This window comes from Azolla caroliniana, unplaced genomic scaffold (genome assembly GCF_043228905.1).
Source record: "Azolla caroliniana isolate FFs.n. ecotype wild unplaced genomic scaffold, voAzoCaro1.0.p SCAF_4, whole genome shotgun sequence".
NCBI lineage: Eukaryota > Viridiplantae > Streptophyta > Polypodiopsida > Salviniales > Salviniaceae > Azolla > Azolla caroliniana.
The window spans coordinates 14,934,996-14,942,450 of record NW_028230439.1 but is presented as its reverse complement, the minus strand read 5'-3'; positions in this window follow the sequence as shown (position 1 = coordinate 14,942,450).

Genomic DNA, 7,455 nt, shown 5'->3' with positions numbered 1-7,455 from the left:
GGAGGACGGAGCACACGGAGTCGGTCCGGAGACTAAAGGAAGCACTTAGGGTAGCGTCGGCCCCTCCGTAAAGCAATTTACGGCGAGGGTGTTCCCATCTGCGTGACAGTGGACACGAGCCCGACCGGGATCGGGTGGGTAATCAGTCAGGAGGACAAGGATGGCGTACGATTCCCGATCCGGTTCGGGGCAAAGGTATTGAGCGAATGGCAACGAGGATATGCCCAAGTTAAGCACGAGCTTTTGGGTATTGTTTCGGCAGTCAAGGCTGACAAGGACTATCTGATCAGGACGGAGGTGATCATCCAGACGGACTGCCTGCCGATACTCGGCATGGTTTCCGGATGCGCGACGCCGGACCTAGCAATGCTCCGGTGGATAGCGTACATTAAGTCCCTAAACCCGGAGATTAGGCACATCTTCGGAAAGGATAACGCCATGGCTGACATGCTTTCAAGACCAAGGTTCAACGATGAAGACGGGCATGGTTACGAATGATGAAGAATTCGATGAGGACTTCTTCGGGTCGGCTAACGTAGCGACGAGGGAAAGGGACACTCCGGCGCTTAACGAATTTGACGAAAGCAGGTACGACGGGGAGTGGCTCCAAATTGGGAGGTTCCTACGGACGATGACGCCGGACGCAGCATGGACGAGAGAAGAGGCGAGCCGGGTACAGAAGAAGGCGTACCGATTCTTCTTGCGGGACAAGTGCATATGGAGGCACCCAAAGAAGAGAAACGGCATCCCGCTCCGAGTAGTGACAAAGAAAGAAGAACAAGAGGAACTACTGGCAGCATTTCACAACAGTCCCTGGGCTGGGCACCGCGGAACGTGGGCCACGTTCGAGAAGCTGAAGGAGAAGTACTGGTGGCCGGGGCTTTACCAAGACGTGCATCGGTTCGTAACGGCTTGCGAAAGCTGTCAGATGCACTCCATAGTCCGACACCGGGACGAGCTACACCCGACCTACCCGCCTACGGTTCATTTCAAGTGGATGGTGGACTTGGTGACAATGTCGATGGGAGTAGGACAGATGCGATACTTGGTGCTTGCACGGGAAGACTTAACGAACCAGGTGGAAGGCCGTGCACTGCAAAAGAAGACAAACGCGACGGTATGTCGGTTCCTGATCGAAGAGGTAGTGTGTCGGTACGGGTGTGTCGGGTGGATCGTGGTGGACCAGGGAGAGTTGGATGCGCAGGAAGCTGAGGAGTTGTTTGACCGGCTAGGCGTCAAACTCTCCCTCACTACGACGTACAATCTGGAGGCGAACGGAAAGGTAGAACGTGGGCACGGGCCGATCGTAAAGGCGTTGGTGCGTGCATGCCGAGGGCAGGTTGGGAATTGGCCGCGGCTCCTTCCTTACGCACTATGGGCGGACCGAACTACGCACAGTTCGGTGACAGGGTTTATGTCGACAGAGCTGATGTACGGACAGAAGCCGATCATGCCGGTGGAACGAACGGTTTCTTCATGGGCGGCGGTAGATTGGAAGGACAAGATGAGCCGGGAGGAGTTGCTGGCGGCGCGGATTTGGCAACTCGAGCGGAGGCCGGACGACGTGAAACAGGCGAAGGGAAGGTTGCGAGCGGCAAGGGAGCGGAACAAGACCCGGTTCAACCGGACGCACCGGTTGCGACCAAAGAAGATCGACGAAGGCGACTGGGTCTTGGTATACGACAACAGCCTCGACAATCAGCACAAGGTGGTGCAAAAGTTCGCTAGGAGATGGTTCGGGCCCTACATGGTGATGAGCACGAACGACAACGGCACGTACCACCTCGCGGAACTCGACGGGACACGGTTAGCGGTGCTGGTGGCCGGGAAGCGGATCAAAGCGTTCAAGAAGCGGTTCGAAGACGGGCCGAAGCCTGCGAGCAGGAGCGACAACGACGATCAGTTTGGGCCCGACGGAGAATCTGAGAACGACGAGTGAAGCCGGTTTTCTTCGGTATCTACCCGTCTCTGGCGCATGCCGGTGGATGCACGGTTTGGTGGGGGTGGATGTCGTGAAGAAAACCGGGCATAGGCGGAATCGGAGAAAAAGGTGCATGAACCGGCTCTTACACGGATGGGCGCATGAATTGATATTTTGATATTGGATCAACTTATGTAAATACTAGGTAGTGCACATTTATTAGGAGGGATTGTGCGTATCTCTGTCAGAAGGGACAAGGAATAAAGCGATTTGACTAGGGAAAGGGGGCACCCCTTTTTGGGGGAATTATAAAAGGAGAGGAGAGAAGGAGGAAAGGGGGGGGCACGCGTTGGCGAGGACGAAGTGCTGCTGCAGAACTGAGTGTCGAGCTCTCTCTCCTCCGATCGTCATTCTCTGTGGGTGTCGGGAGTTCGTTGCCTCCGCTTCGTGGATAGCTCGTGTGCTTCCAACAGAGTCTCTCTCTCCCCTTTTCCCCTTTTGTTTCTTCGAGACGTGTGGTTGTCGTCGGTGTGCATGAGTAGGACCCCGTGTCGGGTCCATTACCGGGTTGCCGGTTGTAACTGTTCGAGTTGTAAGCTATTGACTATAGTAATCGGATTCTTGTTTCCTTGCTCTTAATCTCTTCCTGTGAGCTTGCATCTCTCTCTCTCTCTCTCTCTCTCTCTCTCTCTCTCCTTGGTCCAAGACCCCCGTGGTCCCGCCTCTTCCTACATGTGAACGCGAAACTCCGCGACACCGTTCCTTCCCCGTATTGTCTCACCGGTGATTCCCGGTCTCTCGCCGCCCCCTTCCTCCTCTTGGGGCTCACGTGGGCGCTCGGGCCCGACTGCCATCGTCGCGGGAGCAAGTGTGGGAAGACGCGAAGAATCCCCCGTCCATTTTACGCCCTTGTCCGTAGCCACCGGCTCCTCGGGGTCGGTGGTCGTCTTCTTACCGATCGCGCAAGCCCCGCCTGGGCTTGCTTCTCCAATGTCTGGAGTTTCGGGCTATCGTTCCCGAAACCGCTGGTCCCAACGTTCCGACCCCGCGATCGGTATCTTGGCCTCGTCCTCAGTCGTTCTATCTCCACAAGTCGAGAGGGCGTTTTGTTTTGCACCCTCTCTCGTGTTACTGTGGTACCAATCTTTTGCCATCTCGTGGGGCAAGTCTGTCTCCTCGGCGTCGGCTTGCGGCCTTGTTCTTTCCTCATCCTCGAGCATTGTCTCGTGAGGTGCGTATACCTTCGCAATCCTGGCCGTGAAGTTGAGCCTTGCCGACTCTCTTTGCCGTTCGGCCTCTTCCCAATGTGATGGCACGCCGTCGCGTACCTTCCTCTTAGCCTTCTCGGCTCGCTCATCATCTAGTTGTTCGCATACCCTTCCGACCTTCGACCAGTCCTCGGTAAGGCCATTCGCTCCATCCTCGTCTTCGAGCTCAATGCTGATGGCCTCCCGTTCCACTCGGTCGATCGACTTAACGAACAACAGAACTTTGTCCGCCCCCACCAAACCTTGTTCCCGCTCCGGGAGCCGAGCAAGCCATCGCTCAAACTCTCGAAACACCTTCGTTGCACCCCGGTGGGTCTTTGCCGATGCTACCCACTGATCGAACCCACGTCGTCCACGTCGTCCACGGCTCTTCCGCCGTCCCCCATATGCCTACAGGAGCGCCTCTTCGAAGGCCTCCCACGAACTATGAGCTTCTCGGAGCTCCTTCACTTCCGCAAGCATACGGATGACGACGACCCGACAAAAGAACTCCAGCCTCAACACCTCGGCTACGTCTTGCTCCTCCATTTCCGCGTTGTAGGCTTCCAAGTAAAATGGGACTTTGTCCCTGTCGAAATGGCTGACTCTTACAACCACTCGCTCAACCACTTGTTGCGTCATCTCTCATCTTGTTGTTGATCGTCCAAACTCCCTCACCGCTTCGACAAAAAGCTACGTGAAGTCGTATTCTTCCAGCTCCATTCTCCCTTGCCGCCCTTCACGTCGGGTTCACCAAATATGTCGCGTTGTTATGCGCTTGCGTGTAGAAGGGGCGGGACCACAGGGGGTCTCAGACAAGGGAGAAGAGGGATGCCAAGAAAATCGACACCAGACACGACCTGGATGCAACCGAACACGAGAGAGAGAGAGAGAGAGAGAGAGAGAGAGAGAGACAAAGGAGAGGGAGAGTGTGCGCGTGACACCAACTCTTATGCACAGGAAGCAAGGGGTTGTGCTTCCGACACCACCAAATACACGAATATGCACAAACACATACGAGTATGTATATTACAAGGGAAAGAATACATCCCCGGCTTCGAGCCAGACCAAGGTAGGTTACAGCAGCAGTCTGCTGCCAAGCCGCCAATCGGGGAGCTCTCAGGCTCGTCTCGCCGAGCGGGGTCTTGTACAGGGGACCGAGCAGAAGCAAACCCTAAACAAACACGAAGGGGAAGAAGAAGAAGAAGAAACCAAGACGAAACCCTAAAACGAAATAGGGTGAAGACCAAAGTACAAACCCTAAGGGAACAAGAATAAGATGAAGAGGAAGAACACTACCAAACCCTAGACCTAAGTGGTATACCCTCCTAACTCAAAATGGGCAACCCTTTTACAAAGTGTGCTCCCTTCCTTTTATAGAACAAGGAGAGGGATGTGTAACAATGTGGGATAAATCCTTTATTATATGGGATCCTCTGTCCCGACTTAACTCCTAATATTCACACGTTTTTACAAGGGTAAGTGCACATGGTGCACTCCGCCAATTCTTCCAATATTCTCTGATTTCTCACTATGGCCCGAAATCTTCATGACATCGGAAGTGGTCTTCATTATTGAGTTAGCCTTGTGTTTCATCACAAAGGTTGGGCCTATTCCATTTCCAGAATCGGATTTTTCTGATTCCTCAGCGTAGTGCGAGCTTTGTCGGCTTCCTCGTCCGGCCTTGCCGGATCCGAACTTGTCTGAATACGCGCGTTTTTTCCAACACTCGCTCTGTTTGTGGCCCTTCCGACCACAGTACCAACATTCTGTTGCGGTGTTCTCTTGCCAGTTTCCAACGCCGCTTTGACTCCCCTTGTTTCCGGAGGGTCCGGAATTGTTGTTGGCACCATCTTTATGCCTTCGATTCTACTCTTGTCGGCCACTTCCACCACGTGCCAATCCACCTCGTCTACCACGACCACGAGGCGGATCTGCCTCCGTGTACAACAACTTGCTATCGGTGTGCATGCTTGTTGACGCACCTATGTGGTTCTCCTCTACTAGGAGCATCGATTGTAAGTCGAAAAACAAGGGCGTACTCTCCCTTGAACAAACCGCCGTCTAGAATGCTCAGAACTTTGACACCAGGCCCCCGAGACAAATTTGCACCAACTCATCTTCCTCGACGATTATGTTGATAGAGGCAAGTGAGTCGCAGATGTCTTTGATCTGGGTCATATAGTCGGCCACCGACACGTCCTTCTGTCAGACATGGCTCAACTCCTGTCGAAGTTGCAGCTTCCGGGACGTGGTGCTTTCGGCGAAGATCTTCTTCAGGTTTCCCCAAGCTTTCTTTGGCGTCTTGGCGTCTCGGATATGGCTCTCCAGCTGATCGCCGACACTGGACGCAAAGCAACACATAACTCTGCTTGCTACTTGTTCCCAAGTCGGGAAGTCCTTGTGTGTTGCATCAGGTGCCGTATCATTAGCCCCATCGACATAACTCTAGTAGCCATGCCCAAGCAAGTACTGGTGCATCTTGTACGACCAACATGCATAGTTGGATCTGTCAAACTTCTCCGTTTGGAGCAAGCTAGCCATTCCTCAGTCCATATTCTTCTTTTGCATGTTATTTACCGGATGTTAGGGTTTTTCTTCAAAAATAAATGCTTGTCGGTTGTAGAGGTTGTCAACCCTCGCGCTCTGATACCATGTAAAAGAATACGATTGCGGAAGCTAAGAAAAAATTGGCTCGTTCGGATAGCAAAAGAATACAGATACAGGTTTAATGGAAACCTTACACGGAGAGACAGAGTTAGAACAAAACAAAGAAAATGTGTGTATTCCAAAACACTATAAAACTCTTTGTACATACAATGTGCTCTGTGAGCACTTTTATACAAGTCCTTAAAAGGACTTATAGAAGTACTAACAAATACTTCAATGCTCATACGAACGACTAACACTGACTCCTAAAAATTTGCCTACGTACTAGGCTAGATTCGTAGGTCTCTAACGGCCTATCCGTTACAATCCGATCCGGCTCCTGGTTCCAAATACCATTCGGACACAGATCCGATTCTTCATTCTGGACTCCGATCCGGATCCAGTTGAGCTTGTCCGCTCAACAATTTGTTTCATTCCCAACTCACTAAGAAAAATTTCATCCAAATCAACTCTTTGCCGGCTTCTACCGCTACCATGTACTCTCCCTCTATGGTCAACAAAGCCACAGATTTCTATAGATGTGCCTGCCACGACACTGCTCCCCCAGCATAGGTCATCACGTACCCTGATGTGAATCGGCTGGAGTCTACATCCCCCGACATGTCCAAATCAGTAAAACCTTCGAGCATAGGTTTTCCGACACCATACCTTAGGCATACCCTCAAGGTACCTTTCAAGTACCTGAGTATCCATTTAACAGTTGCCTAGTGTTCTCGTCCTAGATTACTCATGTATCAGCTTATTACCCCCACAACAAATGCTATGTCTGGTCTCGTGCAGACTATGGCATACATTAAAGTGCCGACGGTTGAGGCATATGATACTTTCCTCATCTCAGCCTTTACTTTCTCCCCTCTGGGGCATTGCTTAGGATTCAGCTTGTAGTTGGACAGCAACACGGAGCCGACAGGCTTTGCTTCCGACATGTTGAATCTCTCTAGGATCTTTGTCACATACTTCTCTTGTGACAACCATAGCAGTTTCAATTTTGTCCCGAACTATGTGCAATATGTTGGTCGACCATGAACTTCTCCTAAAAGTGAAAGGAGTACAATTGGAGAAATGTGTTGACTGCTTAGTCTGAAAGTAGAACAGTACAACATTCCACTCAAGACCACTGAGAAGAATTGAAGTTCTATTGGAGCTGGAACACACCGATGAGTGCTATGATGAAGCCATTGTCAATGACCACAAGAAGAAATGGCTAAGTGCAATGCAATATGAGATGGACTCCTTGTGCAAAAATTACACCTATGACCTAGTAGAGTTGCCTAAAGGTAAGAGAGCAATCAAGAATAAATGGGTCTACAAGGTAAAGACTGGAGAAGTCGACAATGCACCCAGATATAAAGCCTGGATAGTGGTAAAGGGGTTCCAACATAAAAACGGTGTCGACTTTGACAAAATATTCGCATCAGTCGTGAAGATGACATCAATTTGAACTTTTCTAAGAATAGCTGCCATTATGGACTTGGAGATGAAACTGTTAGATGTCAAGACAACATTCTTGCACAAGGAGCTGGATAAAGAGATCTACATGCAACAACCCTTGGGCTTTGAGGAGAAAGGGAAAGAGAACCTAGTGTGTCGACTAAAGAAAAGCTTGTATGGGTTGAA